General features: G+C 42.7%; 2 long non-coding RNA genes across 2 annotated transcripts; both read left to right on the top strand.

Annotated features, from left to right (window-relative positions):
• The first annotated feature begins 2,018 nt into the window (after positions 1–2,018).
• Positions 2,019–9,582, top strand: LOC133629164 (uncharacterized). Its single transcript, XR_009820976.1, has 4 exons — positions 2,019–2,172; positions 7,860–8,008; positions 8,526–8,579; positions 9,342–9,582. It is a non-coding gene; the product is annotated as an uncharacterized LOC133629164 (long non-coding RNA).
• Positions 9,583–10,340: 758 nt separating this feature from the next.
• Positions 10,341–17,609, top strand: LOC133629165 (uncharacterized). Its single transcript, XR_009820977.1, has 3 exons — positions 10,341–10,407; positions 10,781–11,070; positions 17,204–17,609. It is a non-coding gene; the product is annotated as an uncharacterized LOC133629165 (long non-coding RNA).
• The last annotated feature ends 3,386 nt before the right edge of the window (positions 17,610–20,995 follow it).

Genomic DNA, 20,995 nt, shown 5'->3' with positions numbered 1-20,995 from the left:
TAACTTTGGTTTGTGAAGTTGCTTTATTTCCACAATGTGGCATTGCCAAGTGTGTTGCAAAGCTACCAGTATTTGGTGAAGTTTCTAAACTATGCGGTTACATGACTATTTAAGAATCATCATCATTTTCCAAACCTGGCTTATGGATTGTGAATACTTGAATTTGGTTTTCTGCAGGACAGGAAACCTCTCCCATATTGTAAGGTCTACATGCCCCATGGAAACATCTACAAGTCTAGTCAGCCTTGTCTGCATAGTATATGCAGCTGCCTATGCAAAATTCAATGCTGCCACTTATTCATAATTATTGGTTTATCTTTAAATGATGTTTTTGTTAAGTCAGAGTGGGTGGTGTGGAATTTTACATCTTTTAGGGAAGCTGTAATATGTGTGGTAATTTTGATGTTACAATCCACCCTTTTTTTCTTTCCCCTGCTTTATCTCTATGTCTGGTGAGAAGATACATTTTCTTCCTACTGCTTGCTGCTGTCACTGCCATTGAGGACCAAACCAAGCAGAAGTAGTATCATAGAATCATAGAATGGTAGGGGTTAGAAGGGATCTTTAGAGATCATCTAGTCCAACCCCCCTGCAGAAGCAGGTTCACCTAGATCAGGTCACACAGGAACATGTCCAGGCAGGTCCTGAAGATCTCCAAGGAGGGAGACTCCACAACCCCTCTGGGCAGCCTGTGCCAGGGCTCCCTCACCCTCAGAGTAAAATAGTTTTTTCTTATATTCAAGTGGAACTTTTTGTGTTCCAGCTTCATCCCATTACCCCCTGTCCTGTTGCTAGCTACTATAGAAAAAAGGGATGTCCCAACCTCCTGACACCCACCCTTTAGATATTTATAAATGTTAATAAGATCCTCCCTCAGTCTCCTAAACAGCCCCAGTTCCCACAGCCTTTCCTCATATGAAAGATGTTCCAGTCCCCTGATCAACTTGGTGGCCCTGCGCTGGACTCCCTCCAGCACTTCCCTGTCCCTCTTGAGCTGGGGAGCCCAGAACTGGACACAGGACTCCAGATGAGGCCTCACCAGGGCAGAGGGCAGAGTAGAGGGGTAGCAGAACATCCCTCGACCTGCTGGCCACACTCTTCTTGATGCACCCCAGGACGCCATTGGCCTTCTTGGCCACGAGGGCACATTGCTGGCTTATATTTAGTTTATTATCAATCAGGACTCCCAGGTCTCTGTCTGCAGAGCTGCTCTTCAGTTCAACCCCCAGCCTGTACTGGTGCATGGGGTTGTTCCTTCCCAGATGCAGGACTCTGCACTTGTCCTTGTTGAACCTCATGAGGTTCCTCTCTGCCCAACTCTCAAGCCAGTCAAGATCCCACTGAATGGTAGCACAACATACCCACGGTATACCCCCATTCTTGTGGCAGGAGCCAGAAGTCAGTCTCACAAAACCTTTTTAAGAAAGGAAAATTGCAAAGTGATCAACTTCTAATTTCCTATCATGTTTGGTCGACACAGAAGAACTGAGAGCGAGCTCAGAGAAATTGTGTGCTTGAATACCTGTCGATGCCAATCAGTAACAGCTTGTATCACATCTCCAGTTCTTTCACAGAAAACCATCACTGGCTATGAACTGCTGGGATGGGCAGAAATGGAATTTTAGAAATGGGAACTGGATTGTATTTTTAGCTGTTAAGTCTGTTTGTTCAAAGTCCGGAAAATTTAAAAACAGATATAAACTCACTGTGATTCATAGTGTGTGGCCAGCATTGGTTCCTTGTGTTCTGACAAGGAGTTGCAGTGTTTAATATTAGACCAATTTTTATAAGAGAAGCATAAAGCAGCTGGATGATGGTGCTGTTGTGTAGTTGCCACTGAATACTGAAACTCTTATTTGAGTGTTTTTGTGGATCGAAGGAGTGGTGTGAGCTCTTGTACTTTTTTTGCATTTGTTTTTTGCTTGCTTATGTGACGAACTTGCACTATTTTCCTTTTTCTTTTAGAATGACCCATTTTCTTTTGTTTTTTTTTTTTTATATCTCCTTCCAGAGAGCAGCTGGCCTCACTTTTGTGGTTCTGTCATCCCAGTGTTGCATTAGCAGCTGAAAAGAAGTGTGAATTTCAAAACCTCATGGCTGCGAGCAGGCTTAAACAAACAAAACAAAATCCCTGTGCTGTGCTCACCGACTTAGTGTACAGTAACTGACCAGGTAAAAAACAGATGTGATTCCAGGGCCTAGATGAAATACAGATGAAGGTAGTGCTCCTATCCATAATGGTGGAAATACTCCCTAATGTTGAAAATTATCTTCCCACTATTGATAATGCTGTGTTAGAGACCACTCCTTATCAAGTGCTCACTTTTATGTTGCCTTGGGTAGAAGAATTTAGGATCCAAACAGTTTCCTTTTAGAGACTTTTCATGAAGCATGCATCTGATGGTGGGGTTCTGAGATGCAGAACTCACCTGAGGCTGCCAAGGACCTCTTGCACAAGGCAGTTTTTCTATAAGGGCTTGAGAGTCTGCACTTGTACACTAGCCATACAACTTCTTCACGTGGTTATTTTTATCTGTGTTCCAGAATAGCTGCAGGCCAATTCCCCTGGGTGCTTGATAAGCCCACAGAAACACAATAACTATTCCAAACGAGATTTATGTATTAGACCTCAATGCTCATGTTAATTAACACATATGACTGCATGGATTCATATGAACTAACTTTGGGCACAAAAGTAAGGTGTCTGAATTGGAGATCTATGCTTCCTCTATGGTCAGCAGAGAGAGAGACAGTTGATAAATGTGCTGAAGTTGCCTTCTTGCAACCTCTCAGTGAGCAAGAAATGACTAGGCATCCATGCTTGGGAGGCTCAGTTACACGTTTGGACTCAAATGGAGTTAAAGTTTCCATCTGTGAAAGATGCAGTAAAAAAGAAGGGAGAAATGTCACCGTGTCACCTTGGATGAAAGGCTATTTCACTTGCATTGAGCAGGCTGTATATGCACAGTCATGCTAATGGCAACCAGGAATTTCACTGGAAAACTAGGTGAGAAACAGCATAGGTAGGACAAACGAGCACATGATTGTATGAGAGGCCTCCTAGAATCATGGTCAGATGAAGGCAAAGGAAAAGATGATAAGACAGAGAAAGGTGTGGTCTGGATTGTTCAGCCAACATCACATTTGAGCTAAAGGTTGTGGATTTATTGACACTATATCCTGTGTTTGTTTGGTAATAACTAGAAAATATGTGGAGAGTAGCAGAATAATGGAGAGGAAGAGACAGCAGAAGAGAAAGATCAACGCGGAAGGCTGGTTTGGAACAGTATAGAAAGATAAAATGCAGGTCTCAGTTCTGAAGCCAGGGGAGTGAGAACATGAGGTTAGGAAGGCTCTCATTGCTGCTTGTGCTGGCACTGCTGGGGCAGTTGGGGAGGCTAAAGCTTGTTGTGCAGGCACTGCACCTCATCCCACTTGTGATGTTGCTAGAGCAGACAAGCAGCTCTAAAGCACTGGAACAGGCTGCCCAGATGGGTTGTTGAATCTCCTTCTCTGGAGACATTCAAAACCTACCTGGACAAGTTCCTCTGTGACCTACTCTAGGTGGTCCTGCGCTGGCAAGGGAGTTGGACTAGATGATCTTTCGAGATCCCTTCCAATCCTTAAGATTCTGTGATTCTGTGGGGCCAACAAGACCGTGACACATTTTTGCTTCTGCTGCAAATATGGGAAAATACATATCCTGTCTGTTTGCAGTTAACAAGCATCCAAAATGTTTGCAAAACTCTGGCTTGTATTAACTCAAAGTAGCACTTTCAATAATTGCCAAAATTGTAGGTAGACCATATGTTTTGGTTATGGTTTTGGCACAATTTGTTCTACTCAAGTCTGAAAGGATGCTATTTTTAATAAACTCTTGAGAACAAATGAGTACTATGTTAAGATAAGAACGAAGGAACTGATTCATAGTTTTGGAAGTTATCTTCTGCTGCTCAGGACTGTTCTTGATTTCTTGTCTTCTTCATTTGGGCTTCTCTGTTTTAAATATTGAAGTCCACTCTGGCTGAGTGATTTATGAGTTCCAATGGCTTTAGACAGGGGATCATCAGTGGCTGAACTTGCTGAAATCTCAGACTCTTTAGGGCATTCACTGGGCCAGCATTTATGAATAATGTAGGCTATCTCCATTTTTTAAAACATTCCTTAATTTGAAACTCTGAATAATGTTCTGTGAGTCTCATTCCTGAGTAGTCATTATTTAGGTGAATTGGGACTACAATGGTGTTCTCTTGAACATTCAAATTACATTCAGATGAAGTCGTTCTCATATCTGACTTAACATTTTACCCTAGCCTCCTAAATCCAGACTGCAAGTTGTTGTCAAGGTGACATGAGTAGCTTCTATATCATGTATTTACTCTTGAGATTAATTTCTGTGTGTGCATGCAAGGCAATGCTTGCCTCTAGAATGACAGGTTATGTTAAATATTCTAATAAATTTTTCCCTGTGCAGAGATGAGCACAAACCCTCTATAGCACTTATGTGCTACTTAGATGCTCAAAATCAGATTTCTTTGCAGCTTAAGGGATGTGCAGGATTTATAAAGAGTGGTGAACTTAGTTCCTAGGTCCTTGAGGTTAATTTATGAATCAATAAATTTGCAAAGAAAAATAGTCTGGTGTCAGCAGCAGCTGGTAGAGACCATCCACCTTCAGGCAGTAAGTTCACTAATGAACATAGGCAGAGTTCTCTTAGTTTGTGATTTCTTTTAATTCACACTCTAGTTGTTCCTTAAAACTCTGCCTTCCTTGCAGGAAGGCAACTGTGTTTTAACATCAATTCTAATCTGTCTGGCCATTACAATAAATAACAACCTGAACCACTTGGTGATCGGCAGCTGGGAGAATAAAAGCCCAGAAACAGAGAACTCTGTGGTGCCAACAGTTCATGAAGGTGCATGGCAGACTCCTTGGCTCTAAGTATCATAAAGTGCATGTTCCTCTGTGAATGGCCTTGGCAAGACATTGTTGCGAAGCCCATGCACTGCAGACTTTTTTCTCTTCATGTACAATAAAAAGAAAAGATAAAATTGCTGAAAGATAAAACATTTTGCTCTGTGACTTGCTAATTTCGGATTTCAGACATCTCTAAGTTAGGAAATGAGTCATATGGCTATTATTTACTCATCTGCTCTGCAGTTTCTGCTGTTTTCATCATTTCATTTGTAGCTGGGAGTGATACCGTCTTCATAATAAAGGTTTGAAAGATGAGCAACTTAATTGCAGTCTTTACTCCTTTGATTACAAAACAGCAACATGTACAAGGCTGGCAGCCATATTAATGCCTAGGTTGATGTGCTTTCCTGCAGCGTTTAGAGTGATCCCCCAAGTATGTAGTCTGTAAGGAGAGTTAGAAGAGATGCAGTTAGTAATAGAGGGATATCCAACTACAAAGCAATAGCCCAAGGCCTTCTGATACCCCTGCGCGTGGAGGCACCCTGAGTACTAAAAGCTTCTCTGCTCATGAGGCTCAGAGGTGTCAGAGCCATTCCACAGAAAGATTCCAAAACTGCCATCCTAGCTCCCAAGAATTAGACAGCCCTGCTGTAATACATAATATTCTAGATATGTCTCTTTCTAAACAAAAGTGGAGGGAAAAAATCTTTTTTTTCTAGTCCTTTCATAGTCTCTAATTTCGACAAGCAGTCTGTCTCACTGCATGATGTTCCTTGCTGCCTAGTCCCCCTCGTAAAAATGGAAAGAGAATTTCACAGTGACAACCATCTATGAAATATTTTGTAAGCCTGAGTACATTTATGGCAGCCATCCTTGAAGTGTCTGAGTATCTCACAAGACCATTGCCACAACTGCTTACCCTTGCCCAGAAGTAGGTTTAGAAAGTGGGGTATATTTTGGGGCTATCTGAAGTTTGAAACTACTTGCACTAATGCCTGACTTCTTTGTATCTTCTTCCTTCAGCAGTTTAATAGCTCTGTGTTTTGTTTGCTTTTGTTATGAAAGCAGCATGGTAGAAGTACAGGCTTTTCTGCAGATTTCCCATTCATGTACAAATGCTAGTGCTGCAATTGTTCCTTTGATAACAAATGCTCTTAATGCCTTGTTTGCCATCTCTGCCACATATCACTAACCATACTAGATGTCACTTGTCATTGGACTACTGCTCTTTCTATATGTGGGGTTTTTTCAGTAACCATTAGACCTTCTCACTGCAGATCCCTGTATGATTTTTTACTTTTTCTTTGCTTGCAGCAGCAGCTAATGGTCCCAGTGAAATACAGGAGCTGTGCTTTGAATCCAACATGCCAATCCATAAAAATAAATTGTCCCTGCCCTAGTTAAACAGCTTACAGTGTAAACAGTAAAAAAGGGCAGCTGATGGGAGAAAGGCCATTTCTGTACTGCTACTATCATTTAGTGTCCCTTTCAGAACTGTTGCCAGGATCAAGATGCACTAGAGTGTAAGTGCTAGTTCCAGACACGCTGAGAAAAAGGGGAGAAAAATAAATTAATCAGTTAAACAAAGAGTTTCTCTTTATTGCAAGAAGTACACAAAATGTGACCCAAGTATCACACCCTCATTAAATCCTAGCCACTTACCAACTTCATTAGTTCAAGGATTGTGGTGCTTTTAATCTTTGTGAACTGGGTCACTGCAGGATTCAGGCTAATGTTTGAGTCAATGTAGGGTTTCAGTTTCCTTCCCCTACCACCGTGTGTTTTGTAGTCTGTCTGTTCTCACTCAAATGTAGTAAATATGAAGGAAGTCAGATTTCAAAGCTTGGCTTTTTTTGTTCTTTAATAGCCATGTCAGGTTCTTTCCTTGGTTTGTTGCTAGGTTGTTTAAATGACTTATAGGAAGTAATCAGGGATCAAAACCCTGACCCACGGTACTCAGCACTGTACCGTCTTTTGCTTCCGCAGCTCCCAGAGATAAAAGCTTGAAAATGTTTCAGGTGAAAGTGAATTTTCTTGGCTGGAGTTGCAAACTACTTCCCTGAGTGATGTTTTATAGCAGCCTGGTACCTACCTCATCTGCAAGGAGGACATCAGTGAAGTTCAGGCAGCTTCCAATGCCCTTCTCATGCTTTCCCTCTGAAAATCCAAATGCTTCTGCAAACTGACACAACGAACAGACACATAATCCTCGAGGTTATGAGTCCAAAGACTGGCAAGACACCTCCCTGGCCAGTCAAACTATAGTTAACGTAGACAGACGGTTCTTCAGACTCTTTTTTAATAGACAAGCCTGGGCTCTCAAACTCCTCTTCAAACTGCCGGTGCCAGCTGTGACACGAAGACGTGCACCCAGAGGTGGTAGCAGTTTTTCCTTCAGATGGAAGATTCTCCCCCTTTTTTGCCTCCAGCTTATAGTTACCTCAGAGGAGGACACGTTAATGTGTGTACAGGGGCTGAGGGGATGCTGACTCCTTTCAGAAAGCATGCAGGAGTTATTCCAATAGTGATCTCCTGTGGTTGGAAGTAATTATGTTGCTGCTACTAGAGAAGCTGTAGGGAAGATGGATGTACACACATAGGTACCTTATCCAGTTTTGTGGGGTGGCTTTTAATTTCTAATTCAAATATCTGATAAATCTAAATGTGCAACAGCCTCAGAGAGAACTTGCATGGGGAAAAACAAGATCTGTACTTAAGGAAACCTCTTTGCAATGGAAAAAAGACTGGTAAGGCAGTCTGATGGTGAGAATTAATATGATACCTCTCTCAAATTGCATTTATTCCCTGTCTTCCTCTAGGAAGATGGAGGAATAAGCAGGTAACAGTATTGCCTAATACCCACCTATCCTACTGGAATAACTGGGCTCATATTGCAGCTCCTGCTACTGCAGCTGCAGCTGGTTTGTTAACCCATCTGATAGGAAAGAAGAGGAAGTGACTGTGGGAAGGAAAACTGGAATTTTCTGGAAGTGTTGCAAGAAGATTGGCAGGAGTCCAGCCTGGAATCAAACCTGGGAAGAGGTTTAGAAGCTGTGGAAACACATACAGAAGCACAACAGGGAAGACAAAGGTGGGTTGTGATAAGGAGATCTCCAAAGAAAAATCCCAGAAGTGATAGAAAATAACTAAGTTCAAGTAAAGTGACTTTATTTGGGACTTATCCCAAGTTGATGATGAGGTTTTACTAACAAGAGTGTTATTTTTCTGTTGAAATGTGTATTTATAGCCATTGAAAACTATTGTGCATACAGAGCTACTAAAAAACGTATGCCAGTATACCCCATGTGTAGCTGGACTAAACTGTACCAGTATAATTGCTACTGTGCCAGAAAGCCATTATGCTGCTCTGTGTTAGCATAATTAAACTAGCAGAACTCATAAGCATGGATGAATCCGTGAAGTCCTTGGAATCTTGTTTGGAGTCAGATGGAGCTGCTGGTCTCATTTTTATTACATTGTTTTTTACTTTCTTTCCTTGATTGTTTTTTTGCACAGAAATATTTCCTTATTGCCATATAATCCCTCTCAGAGTCCTGCATGCACTTAAGTGAGAATGATGGTTATTTTCTGAATGGTTTCTTTTTCAGTGTGTGGGGATGCTGAAGCTTTGAAGAGAAATCCTGGATCACTTTTTGAATGAGGTACAGAAAGTGAACTGTGGGAATAAGTGGACTTGGCTGGACTGTAACTTTCCTAGATCTGGGAGTTTTGAGTGTCTGAGGGATGCGAGAGTCCCATGTTAAGAATATCCCAGAAACTTGAAGTTCCTGAAGGAAATGCTAATCATCGTCACATGCATTCTAAACCCTACCAGCTCCTGAGATTTCAAGCATTTATGCTTGTATCCCTTACTTCAAAGGAAGTATGCCTGAAGAAAGTAGTTAGATGGTTCACAATAAAGTCCATAAATATTATAAGACAATTAAAAATATTCTAAACCAATTAATAACATTAACACTAATAACCTATCCAAAATACTATAACTTCAGCAAAATGTAGGGAGGAAGATTCTGCCCTCCCTCATCCTTTGAGAAAGGCAGGAGCACCATTCTAAATGTCAGGGAAAAGAATAGCAAAGGATTGTCATGCTTCAGCCCTTGGGAAAGATAAGCTAGATCCAGAAGGTATGAGAGGCATTTCTACACACGTCAGTGCAGAGGGGACATTTCTCTAAAGCACTTGAAGTATTTTATCTGTTTAGGAGGAGTTATAGCAACAGTAATCAATGAAATATTGGCTAAGAAAGTTGTGAAGTGATCAGGAGGATTTTTAGATGGAGGGAAAAAAAATCTTTGGAGACTTGTATATAAATGTGTAATTGTCTTTCTTTGAAGACAATGAGAAATGTCTTTGTTCTGAGGCCCAAATGCTGCTAAAAGCAAATGGGCCTTCTCTTTGCTCAGACTAAAAGGATCCTGCTTCTCTAAACAAGAATATTTGGATTCTGCCTGGGAGATGCACTCTGGCTTTGCATGCTCCATGTGTCTGCTGAGCGCACAGCTGGATACCTGCGAAGTGCTGGGTGACCACAGACTCATTTCCATGTATACTACAGCATTCCTTCAGGAGGAGAGGCTCTTCATAATGGATGCATAAGCATGCAAGCTTTATTACCTGCCCCTGCCAACTCACCAGGAAAGTATGTCATTCCTGCACCTACGGATACATAGCCAGGGATGTTTAATTATCATGTGGCTGTGCTGCCAGAAACACTGGCTTGCTCTGTCCTTGGGCTTTTCACTGAGATACACAAAACAGGACCCTCTTGCTCCACTGAATCACTACTGGTAATATTGCAGCTGCTGGAGAAAGGGAAGGGCAGACTAGGAAAAAGTTAGCCTCTTTGCTTCTGAAGAAAGTTGAGGAGGCACTGATTTTAGTGCCAATCTGTGACTTCTGTGACTTATGAAGCCCATGCTTGAAATGTGTATGACACTTGAAATACCATAATTTTGACACCACCACCTTTCCTTTTAAAGGACTTTCAGTGAACAGCATCCATTATAGTATTTTAAATTATAGGATTTAGACATAGAAGTTTTTTCTCTGCCTCTTCCCATGCTTGCAAACTAACGCTCTGAGACAGACCTGCAGTGTTACCATTTAAGTGCTGTGCAGAAGTCTGATTACAGAAATGCTATTATGAGCTTGAGAGGCAAAAAAAATACAGCAGAAGAAAGTTGAGGGATTAAGAAAGAAGAAAGAGCACAAGCCCCAGCCAAACCAAAGCCACAGGAAATGGAGTCTGAATGTAGGAGCAGGATCTAGACAGAAAGAGATTCGGCAGGAGAGAAATTGTTGCAAGGACTTCAAGGAGAAGTATGAGGCCCAGTCCTATAAAACTTATGATAAATCTGTATCCCTTCAAATGAACTCATTTGCCTGATGCTATTCTGGTTTGTAGGTCTACGATGTTAGAAAAATACCATCTTGAAAAAAACGGTGCCAGCACTGAAAAGGCAACAACAGGTAGGAACAATGTAAAGTGTAGGGAGGAGGGATTGCTTGCTTTAATCTCTTTTTGACTGAGCAGAAAGGCTCATATTCACAGAGACAGGTAGCAACTGTTCTTTTCCAAATGGGTAGGGTGTTTGTTGGGAAAACAGTGTCTCTGCTTTTGACAAAATGGAGTATGTTTCACATATGCTTATTTGCCAGTTCTGTTTCCATCAGGATAGTCCTTGTAATGCTGGATTCCTTCCCAGCCTCCTGTAGATTTTGGAAAGCCTCCCGTTCAGCTGCCATGTAGAAGGCTTTGAACTTAAAATGAGAACAGCCAAAATGCACCCAGTGCTGGGGGGGACCCTCACAACTCTCTCCTCATTTCTTTCTTCCCTGTCAGGACCACCAGGAAACTGGCAGGCACCATCCTGGGACTAGCAGTGCTGGCAGCAAGGAAAAGTGGGATTTGCAGCACAAGGTGAAAACTTTTGAGGATGGAGTCTTGGCCATTTAATTGGAAACCAGTGCCTGTTTAGTTTTTAGGATGAAATTAAATCTCTTTGTGGAAAGAAAGGCTCTTGCCCACAGAAGGGATTTAGCTGTGCAAGGTCTGATGAATAGACACCTGTCCCAGAGCCATAAAAGTGTGGGAAAGTCTGAGAGAGATGCTCCATTACTGTGGAAAACCAGGTAACATTAGGATTTCTTTGTAAAAATCGACAAACTGCTTTCTCTTCAAGGATCAGGCACACTGATGAAGAAAATGCCATCTGTGCACCAGCTCCATCTGATTATAAATGTGTCTTAAGTCAGGAGAAATAGAACTGCAAACTACTTAGCTGATAAGCACGAGCAATTAATTTAGCTGTGGCATACAGTAGGTAAGTCTTATATCAGTGTGAGCTGTGTACAGCTAAATCTGGCTCATAAAACAAACACAACTTTGGGCAGCTACTTGGCAAACACCTATCCTGCTCCACGTCATTTGGAAACATAGTCGTGGCACTGACATATGACGTATTTATTTGTTGATACATCCGATGTTTGCATATGAGGTCTGAACCAGAAAGACAGAGAGACACCCTGGGATATGGTTAATATTGCCCTTGATACCCCTGATGCACTCAGCCCTGTATTTACCTATCATAGCACATCTGAGATCCCCTTCTCACTGGCCTGAGAAGCTGCAGAAAGTTGCTGGTGTGAGAGAGCACGGCAACCCACTTTCTTCACTTCCTTCCTTTTGTTCTTGCATAAAGCTGTGGTCACTAGCATGGTAGAAAAAATAATGCATACATTTTCTGGCCTTCTTTTTAAAGGCTCTGTCAGGCTTCTTGATGCAACAGAACTAGGCTTCAGTTCTGCTGGAGAGATCCTCAGTCACATGGGCTTTGCAGAGCTGCAGAAGATGAAGTAGAGTGCTGCACCTCACAAGGGGAAGTATAGCCAGTCCCATACACCCCCCTCACAGTTTGCCCTGGATGGTTAGAACAGCAGATTTCAATAGTGATTTTAAAAAAGTATCCCATCAGCTTACAGGGATTTCTTGCAACTTCAAAAGTCGCTGCTCTGTAATAAAGGGTATCTCACTAATGAGATGTTGGAGCCATGCAGGAGATTAAGATGTCACAGGGCTGAGCACTGCATTGTTGGTGAGTTTGTGGGATTTAAAACGCCCAAGATAAGAGCTTTGTTCCTCTACAAAATACATGAGGGAAGAGGAAGAACATCTAAGGAAACAAATTGGACAATTTAAGAATAATTCCTTTTCTGGATTTTAGATAAATACAGCTACCCACCTTTTTTTTTCTCCCTCCAATTTATTTGAGAAATAGATTATTTCAGTTTTGTTTAAAAGTCACTTTGGTTCTCCTGGCCAGAAAAATGCCTTGTTATTACAATTCTAGACGTTGCACAGAGACAGTGGGTTAATTTAGGGACAGGAGGTACTGATCTTCACAAATTCATCCTTAAGTGTACATCAGCTTTATTAACTCAAACCTAGCTTAGGGAAATACGCTCTAATCTATCTTGTCCTTCAATAACATAGAGGGAAAAAGAGTATGTTTAAGACTTTTGAAATGTTTTGTCTTCCTTGATAACATCCAGTGGATCCTGTCTGAATATCTGCATGAGACTTAGGAAAGGAACACCAAATTCAATAAAGTAATAAAATTCAGCAGATTACATGGGACTTTTTTTCCTCTGGGATCATCTCTACTGATCACTTGTATTTGTGTAGGTATACAGTATCCAGGAGGAGAAAACCTTCTCCACAATAGAGGTTTCTGAAGGGAAACAGTAGAGAAGATATTTCCCTAGGAGCAGTCATCGACAGGAGTTTCAATGTAGCACTCTAGCTCACTGTTATTTAACTTTCAGTAATGTACATGAGCCAGGCCCTGATAACTGTAAGGATATCCTGCTACACCAAACTGGGTCAGTTTGAGTCAGCAACATTAGTATCACCCAGTATGTCATGAGCGTGAGGACGATTTATTGAAGTAAGTGATGCAACAGGAATATTTTGGTGCTATTCCCCTGAGAGGAGAGCCAAGCTGTTTCTGCCTCTGGACAGATATGTCAGAAGTGCCCTTTGTTCCTCCAGAACATCTTCCCAGGAGAGAGACATCATGCTTTAGGCCAGCTAACTTCACTCCTTCTAATGGCTTTGTCTTAAAAACAAGTATTAATCATGTGAGAGATTTGAATACTTGTATTGGAAAAAGTGCATAAATTAAGGACTTTCTGAAGCATGCAATATATCTGTTGCAAACTACTAAGCATTTGGAAGATCAATGGTCAGGGATTTATGAAACAATTTATTGTATCAGTGACCACTTAGATGCTTCATATCAATGGATTATTTTGCGCTGCCACAGGAAGGACATTTTTTGTTATCCAGGGCCCAAACCTGAAGCCATCATTCATTTTATTATTTAGGTAAAATTCTCACTAAAGACTTATACGTTTGGCTCAAGGCTCAATATTTCAAAGAAGAATGTATTTAGAACAGAAAACAGAAGGAAGATCTTTGTAAACATCCAAGTGTCTCTTTAAACTTGTTCTACAAACACATTAAGTCCGTAGTGATGCAAACAGAGAAAGTTAATTCAGCCATAATTCTTGCCCTTCTCCTGAGCCAAGAGAAGGATCTGTTTACTTCCTGTGAAGATAACTTTGTTTACACTCTCCCAAGCTAGCCTTAACACCAACCCTCTTACCACCTTCATCAGAGGTGAACCCTACTAGCCTGCTTTACAACCTGCTGTGAAGCTATCAACTTGTCATCCAAAAAGATCTTGGAGAGCCTGTAAGTAAAAAAAAACCTGGAGCAATGGAGCCTTTCAAGTGTGCTGCCAGTGAACAAACGATGTGGTCATTGAGGGAGCCTAAAATGAAAACAAACAGTGCACAGATTTCAAATTGGTCTGAGGGCCCCCAGAAAAATGCTGAAGGAACATGGGGCAAAAGCCATCCGCAAGCATTGCTGAGGTGTGCTGGACACACAGTTTCACCTAACTCAGGTACAGCAGGCCTATCTGTATAAATACAAGGTACCAGAGGATTCTGCATGTATATTTTCAAGTTTAATTGGATGCTTCTAAATATGGAAGTGGCTTACCTGTACTATATTGTACTTTCACCAGTCTTTAACTAAATTTGACAATTCCTTAGGGCAGGAATTACCTTTTGTTGGTGATGCACATACAGATGACAATAAAAAAATGCAGTAATCTGTTTGAGGAGAACTGGAAATGACTGTAAGCTGCTTTGTTCTTCTGAAGTCTTAGAACTTGCTTCTGCATACTGAGACTACAGCAACTCTACATTTGTACCATGGAGAGCTATCAGATTTCAGAGGTCAGTTTTCAGTGTTAGTTTCCGTGTGTAAATTATACCACATTCCATCCTGAAAACACATTTTCCTTCTTCATCCGTATATTAGAGTGTGAGAATATTATTCTCTGAATTCTCAAAATTAAAGTAGTGAATGGGAACAGTTTAGGAAGGAATGTTCAAAGACAGAACGTTTCAAAGACAGAGAATGATTTCCTTGAGTACCCAACCCAGCATGAGGATGAAGCAGCCTGATTCACCTTCACTTGATACATCCTTAAGATTTGAATTCTCATCGCCCAATATGATCTATTGTCTGATAGTGCAGAAAGCTGTTTAGTTATTCCATGGTGTATTCCCCCTAGTCAAAACATCATTACCTGAAATGACACTCTTGACTATTCAACCAGAGGTAAATGTGTATAAATACTAATTTAACTCCAACTGCAGGGCAAATCCAAGCAGATCTCAAATGCTGGTGCACAGATATGAGGCAGATTCATCATTCAAATAAAACGTGCATTTGTTAGGTAACCTCCTACTCAGGACTGCGTAAAGGCCATCAGCTGCGCTCGGATCTTTTCCTCTCGCATGTTCACCAAACAGTTGTTACTCATACAGACAGCTGATTTGTCCATAATTTATTAGTCTGGACAGCACTTACATGTTTCAGATATTCCAAAATACGTTTTTTCTATGTGATCTGGGAAAAATGAGTAGCAGAGAGAGATTAATGGTCTTCAATATGTGATTGCTCTGTTTAACATGTACCACACATTGAATATTTAATGTCCTTTTACTCCCTTTTTTGAGTTACAAAAGTAAGTGCTCAGGACTGTTGAAATGACAGATCTTGATTCTGCTTCTTTATGCATCTATTAGCACAGTTTCCAACTGATAGTTTTTTGGCATGCAATTAGACCTATTTGCAATGTCCAGATGCATGGAAAGAGATTTTCTCGCTGGAGCCAAGTGGAGCCTCTGGGGAATGGGGCACGTGTTGCAGGGGCTGTGGGGCCACTGCCTGACAGTGCTGGGCTCTCAGCTTCACTGAGCCTGGGAGCAAGTAGTAGACCTCTGGATGCAGAAAAGGCAGCACCCTGCCACCTCAGCTGGGTCCACATGGCCATGCACAGGCAGCTCTCGTAGCAATTAAGCACGCTGTGCCTGGCCTTCCTTTTTCTGCCCTCACCATTGCCCGAACCTGTGCAGCCCATGCAGGCACCACCAGCCCAGCTAGGAGCAAATGCAGCTGGTGTACTCGGGCACTGGCTGTACCCAAGCTGCTTTTGCAAGCTTGCAGGAGAGACAGTAAGTGAATTTGGTTTCCAGGGCAGCCTCTAGGTCACCCGTAATAGGTCACCCTTAACGAATGGCGTTGACATGGAGCTGGAACAGCAGCGAGTGAATGAAACTTAGCTCTCTCCTATTTGAGCAATGGAATTTATTCCCAGCTCTGACCTTGTGCAAACTCTGTTACCATATTTATCACACGGAAAGAATGACCGTGGCTGCTGCCAGCAGCGTGGGCAGGAGGCCTCCTCAACAGGAGCAGCTCCCAGCCTGGTTCAGACACCCAGGAGCTAAAACATACCTGGTGCTGCTGGAGGAAAGAATGAGGAGGGATGTCCTCTGCCCTTCCACCTCAATCTGGGGATGTTGCAAAAGGCTGGTAACTCCAAATGTCACAGAAGGAATGGAACTATGCAGGACACTGGGCTCTGCTGCTCCCCCCTCCCCTGGGTGCCTCTGTGTGCTGGAAGGCACTACCCAGAGCTTCACCTCCAGAAAGGGGTGAGGAGAGCTGTCCTGAAGTGCCACTCTCCTCAGCCATGCCATTGCAGCTGAAGGTGGCAGGCCAAGCAGGCTGCAATCTTCCTTTCACCCTCACACTTGAAATCAACAGCTGCATCTCTGAGGCATGGGTTTGTGGTGAAAGATGCTCTGCTCACTGCACCAGCTTCTCAGGAGGCCAAAGAAAAGGGGATTTCTGCACGAAAAAAACTTCCCTTTGACTCCCTCTCTCCTCTTGGGATGACAAGGGCTACTTAGCTACTTGTCCATAAACTGCCCATCCTGTGCTCCCTTTTCTCCTGTGTGCCCTTCTCTGCTGGGAACTTACTTTGCCAGAAACAGCAACTGACCTCCCTGAGCGTACAGGAAACATCACGCTAAAAAAAGCAAGCAGATCGTGTGAACAGAGCTGAACTTCCCACAAGGTGTAATTTTTCTCCCTTTGTTACTTTTAAATGCAAATACATCATGACAAAAAGATACAGAGGAGGTATAAGAGAGCAGGGGAAAGAGCCCTTAGGACCCATCTGCTTTGAATTTGGATATCCCAAGCCTAGAGAGACATTTGTGCTAAAGGTTATTTCAAAGTAGCTCAAAGTGGAGGCTTATTCTTACTTAAGGATTTTTGTTAATCAGCTGTGACGCACCTCAAATCATTCACCTCTTTGGGCTTTATCTGAAATAAGCCCATGTTTTTCCAGGCTGCTATGCTGCAGAAAGGAAACCTAATATTTTGGTCAATGTGTAGGTTCTGGTAACAGCAGTGACAATAAAAGTAAAGTCCAAGGTGCAGGCACAGCAGTGCTCACACTGCTGCTTGGCAACCCACAAGTCTGCCAGGGCCAGAATGCCTCCCAGGAGCACTGGGACTGGATCTGCTGTGGATGAGGGCTGCAGGGAGGGATTCCCTGGTCCAAGCCTGCTTTGTTGGGTGGCTTCTGGGAGCACTGCAAGATCACGCAAAGAGCAAGAGTTTTTTAATGATTAAGCAGCTGTTTATTTGGACTGTGCAACTTTTTCTGGGCAGCTTCAGCAAACCTGAACCAGTATAATAAAATGTCCATCATAAAGAAATCATACTGTGAAGCAAACTCCTTTTTATTGCCTTAAGATATTTATTGGACAAAATATTATTTAAAGGCCCTACTGTGGTGATCCTTTCATGTGTTTCCCCTCCTCTCATCCACAGCGAGATGCCAGAAAGAAGGAAAGTTCACTGTGAAGCATTGTTTTGGCATCCCCAGCTCTGAGACAGGAAGCCTGTTGTTACATTAACTCTTGGGATTTGGAGGGCAATATATTTTCTCCTCATTCCACCAGTTACCCTGGGACTGTAAAATGCATCTCTGTAGATATCTCTCTACACAGTGACTTTAAAGCGTTTTGCAAGTGGGAGATGCCACCAGCATCAGATGAAATGGAAAGAAACAACCTCATTACAAAGGAGGAGAAACAAGGACAAAAAAAAGTCAAATAACCTTGCAAAGAACTTGCTGCCATCAAGAAGAAGGCTCAACTCAAGCCTCTGGTCCTGCAGGCATCTTCAGGTATATAGCCACCCTACTGCCTTGGTTTCTTGGGCTGTGCCTAGCATGAAGCAGTACGCTGTGCTTGAGCTGGGGGATCTGGTGACTCATTCACAGGCTTGCTAAGCAAAAGTCATTAGCTGTGAGAAGTCTGAACACGGACCACGTCTGTATGTGATAGATACAGAAATGTAAGAAGTTACCAACCATTTGCAACCATGGTAGAGGAAAATCTTGTATATTATGGCTGAGTAAGCAAATATTTTCTTTTTCTGAGGGTGTTTCAGTCTTTCTGTTTCAAGGTGGGGCTGGTGCTACTGCAAACTGCACTTCCTAGCTGACTGCTTGCATGGTGGGTGACCGTGTCAAAGCTTCACAGAGAAAGTGGAATTGCAGCTGAGATACAGCTGAGCAAGATTAAACTGCTCTTTTTGTTTGCACTATTTATCTTTTCCCTTGGCAGTGCACTTCCCTGCATTCCTCTGGTGCACTTTAGAACAAGTAAGCCTTTTGAAATTATTCTTCTAGCACACAGAGAAACCACCTCAGGCAGTAATCACAAAGCCAGGCCTAGTTTAAGTGAGGCAAACTGGCAAGATAGAACAAAGGTGAAGCTTTTTGCCTTGAAAAAGTGTGAAGCTGATAGTTGCAGTCTGCTGCAGAGGAGATTTTATTCAGAGACCCACACACAAACATGGTCATGTAGAACACCATGGAAGACATTTGAAATCTACTGGCAGCGCTTTCTTGCTAGTGATGTGGTACAAATGGTTAGAGGATTAAATCAGACAATACAAAAAATTATCCACTTCTTTTCTGCCTCCCTATTGGCTTTGCACAACACTGTCTTCATCACTCCTTTTGGCATCAATTCCCCTCTGCATAACATGTGCCTTCTGCTTCCCCTGTACTCTGGCCCTTCGAAGCGCATTCGTAAGAAGTGCTGCAGGTATCTCGTATATATAAAATGAATATTGATTTGTAGAGGTATAAAAAATACATTGGTACTTCTAGTTGAGCTGGAAAAACATGCTTCTAAGGTATCATTATTTTGCTGAGATAGGATGCTGCAGAGACTTACATATTAACGTTTGATTTACCACAGTGTGACTTCAGTGGTGGAAAATGAGCAATGTGCAAGTGAACGAACACAGGGCACTGAGAAAGCAGCAAATGTTTTCATGCATTGATCTGTCTGATGATTTGATAAGTCGGTAAGTTCTGCCTTTAAAATAACATAGAAGAGTTTCAGAGGCTTCAGTTTGAGTATGATAGTGTTTTCTGAGGTGAGATTTTTGTGCTTGTTAACTCAACCTTCATAGTTTCCTTTGGTGAAAAAAAGTTTCCAGTTTGATGACGACAATGCCAGGACTGGATGCCCTGCCAGGAAGGCAGGTGACAGCAGGGGGAACCCAGCTACAGTTACACTGGGAACTGCCATTGGTGATACCTGGGTTTACAAAGACTCTATGAGGAAGTGATTGCTCTGTGTGCTGAACCTGTTTGAAAATAAGAGTATAGAAAATAAATGGCTTTGGTTGTGCCAGGTTTGGTTGGGAGTGCTTCCCCTTTCAACAGCTATTCAAATACCAATCTATTTTTAGCATTCCAAATATTTTTACAGCACCATTTTGGCATTCATTTTTATACCGTAATTTGGAAGGACTAAGTTGAGGTTTTGCTTTTATTTTTAAAAATGAAACCAGAGGCATAATGCAATGCCCTCTTCAGCCAAGAGCCTGACAATGTGTGTCTCTGCAGATCTGTGCAAGGCCAGATCCCAGTTTTGGCTCTCTATGATTACCTCTGCTCTATTTAGTGAATCAGACCTTATGAAATGTTTGCTGGTGCCAAAGGTCCTTGGAAGACAAATTCCTGCTTTCAAACATCACTGCAGAGTCTGTCTGGAAGCTCAGGGAAAGAAGACTCCTCCAGGATTCAGGCATTTCCTGGAGATGAGTGAGAAGGTGGGAACCAAAAGCTTTCTGATCAGATTTCTGATCACATCCTGCCCACATTACAGTGCCTGTTGCTCCCCTACTTTGTTCAACCATGGAATCATAGAATGGTAGGGGTTGGAAGGGACCTTTAGAGACCATCTAGTCCAACCCCCCTGCAGAAGCAGGTTCACCTAGATCGGGTCGCATAGGAACATGTCCAGGCAGGTCTTGAAGACCTCCAAGGAAGGAGACTCCACAACCCCTGTGGGCAGCCTGTGCCAGGGCTCTGTCAGTGATCACAGAATCACAGAGTCTTAAGGGCTGGAAGAGACCTTGAAAGATCGTCTAGTCCAGCCTTCCTGCCAGAGCATGACCACCTAGAGTAGGTCAAAGAGGAACTTGTCCAGGTGGGTTTTGGATGTCTCCAGAGAAGGAGACTCCACAACCCATCTGGGCAGCCTGTTCCAGTGCTCCCTCACCCTCACAGTGAAGAAGTTTTTTCGTTCTGTTTCTTTGGAACCTCTTATGTCTCAGCTTGTACCCGTTGCCCCTTGTCCTATCATTGGACATCACTGAGAACAGCCTGGCTCCTCCTGACACCTGCCCTTTACGTATTTGCAAATATTAATGAGATCACTCCTCAGTCTCCTCCAAGCTAAAGAGCCCCAGCTCCCTCAGCCTTTCATCATAAGGGAAATGCTTCACTCCCTTCATCATCTTGGTGGCCCTGTGCTGAACTCTCTCCAGCAGCTCCATGTCCTTCTTGAACTGAGGGGACCTAGAATTAGACACAAAATTCCCGATGAGGTCTGACAAAAGCAGAGTAGAGGAGGAATAGAACTTCTCTCAACCTACTGCCCACAGCCCTTCTAATACACCCCAGGATGCCATTGGCCTTTTTGTCCATGGGGGCACATTGCTGGCTCATGCTCATCCTGCTGCCCACCAGCAGCCCCAGGTCCCTTTCCCCTACACTGCTCTCTAACAGTTCATTCCCCAGCCTGTACTGGTACATGGCGTTATTCTTTCCCAGATGCAAGACTCTACACTTGCTCTTGTTGAATTTCATTAGATTTCTCCCTACCCAACTCTCCAGCCTGTCCAGGTCTCGTTGAATGGCAGCACAGCCTTCTGGTGTGTCAGCCACTCCCCCCAGTTTAGTATCATCAGCAAACTTGCTGTCAGTGCCCTCTGTTCCCTCATCAAGGTCATTAATGAATAGATTGAAGAGTACCAGTCCCAGCCCCAGCACTGACCCCTGAGGGACTCCACTAGACACAGGCCTCCAACTAGATCCTGCCCCATTGATCACAACTCTCTGCCTTCTTCCCTTCAACCAGTTAACAATACACCTCACTACCTGCCCATACTTTCTCAGTTTTGCTGCCAGGATGCTGTGGGATGGAGTTTCTTTTTGTTTTTCTTCTTTCTTTCTTTTTCTTTTTCTTTTTCTTTTTCTTTTTCTTTTTCTTTTTCTTTTTCTTTTTCTTTTTCTTTTTCTTTTTCTTTTTCTTT

The sequence above is a fragment of the Colius striatus genome, unplaced genomic scaffold, assembly GCF_028858725.1.
Source record: "Colius striatus isolate bColStr4 unplaced genomic scaffold, bColStr4.1.hap1 scaffold_200, whole genome shotgun sequence".
Lineage (NCBI taxonomy): Eukaryota > Metazoa > Chordata > Aves > Coliiformes > Coliidae > Colius > Colius striatus.
The sequence above is the reverse complement of the archived record's forward strand: the minus strand, read 5'-3'. Positions and strand labels throughout refer to the sequence as shown.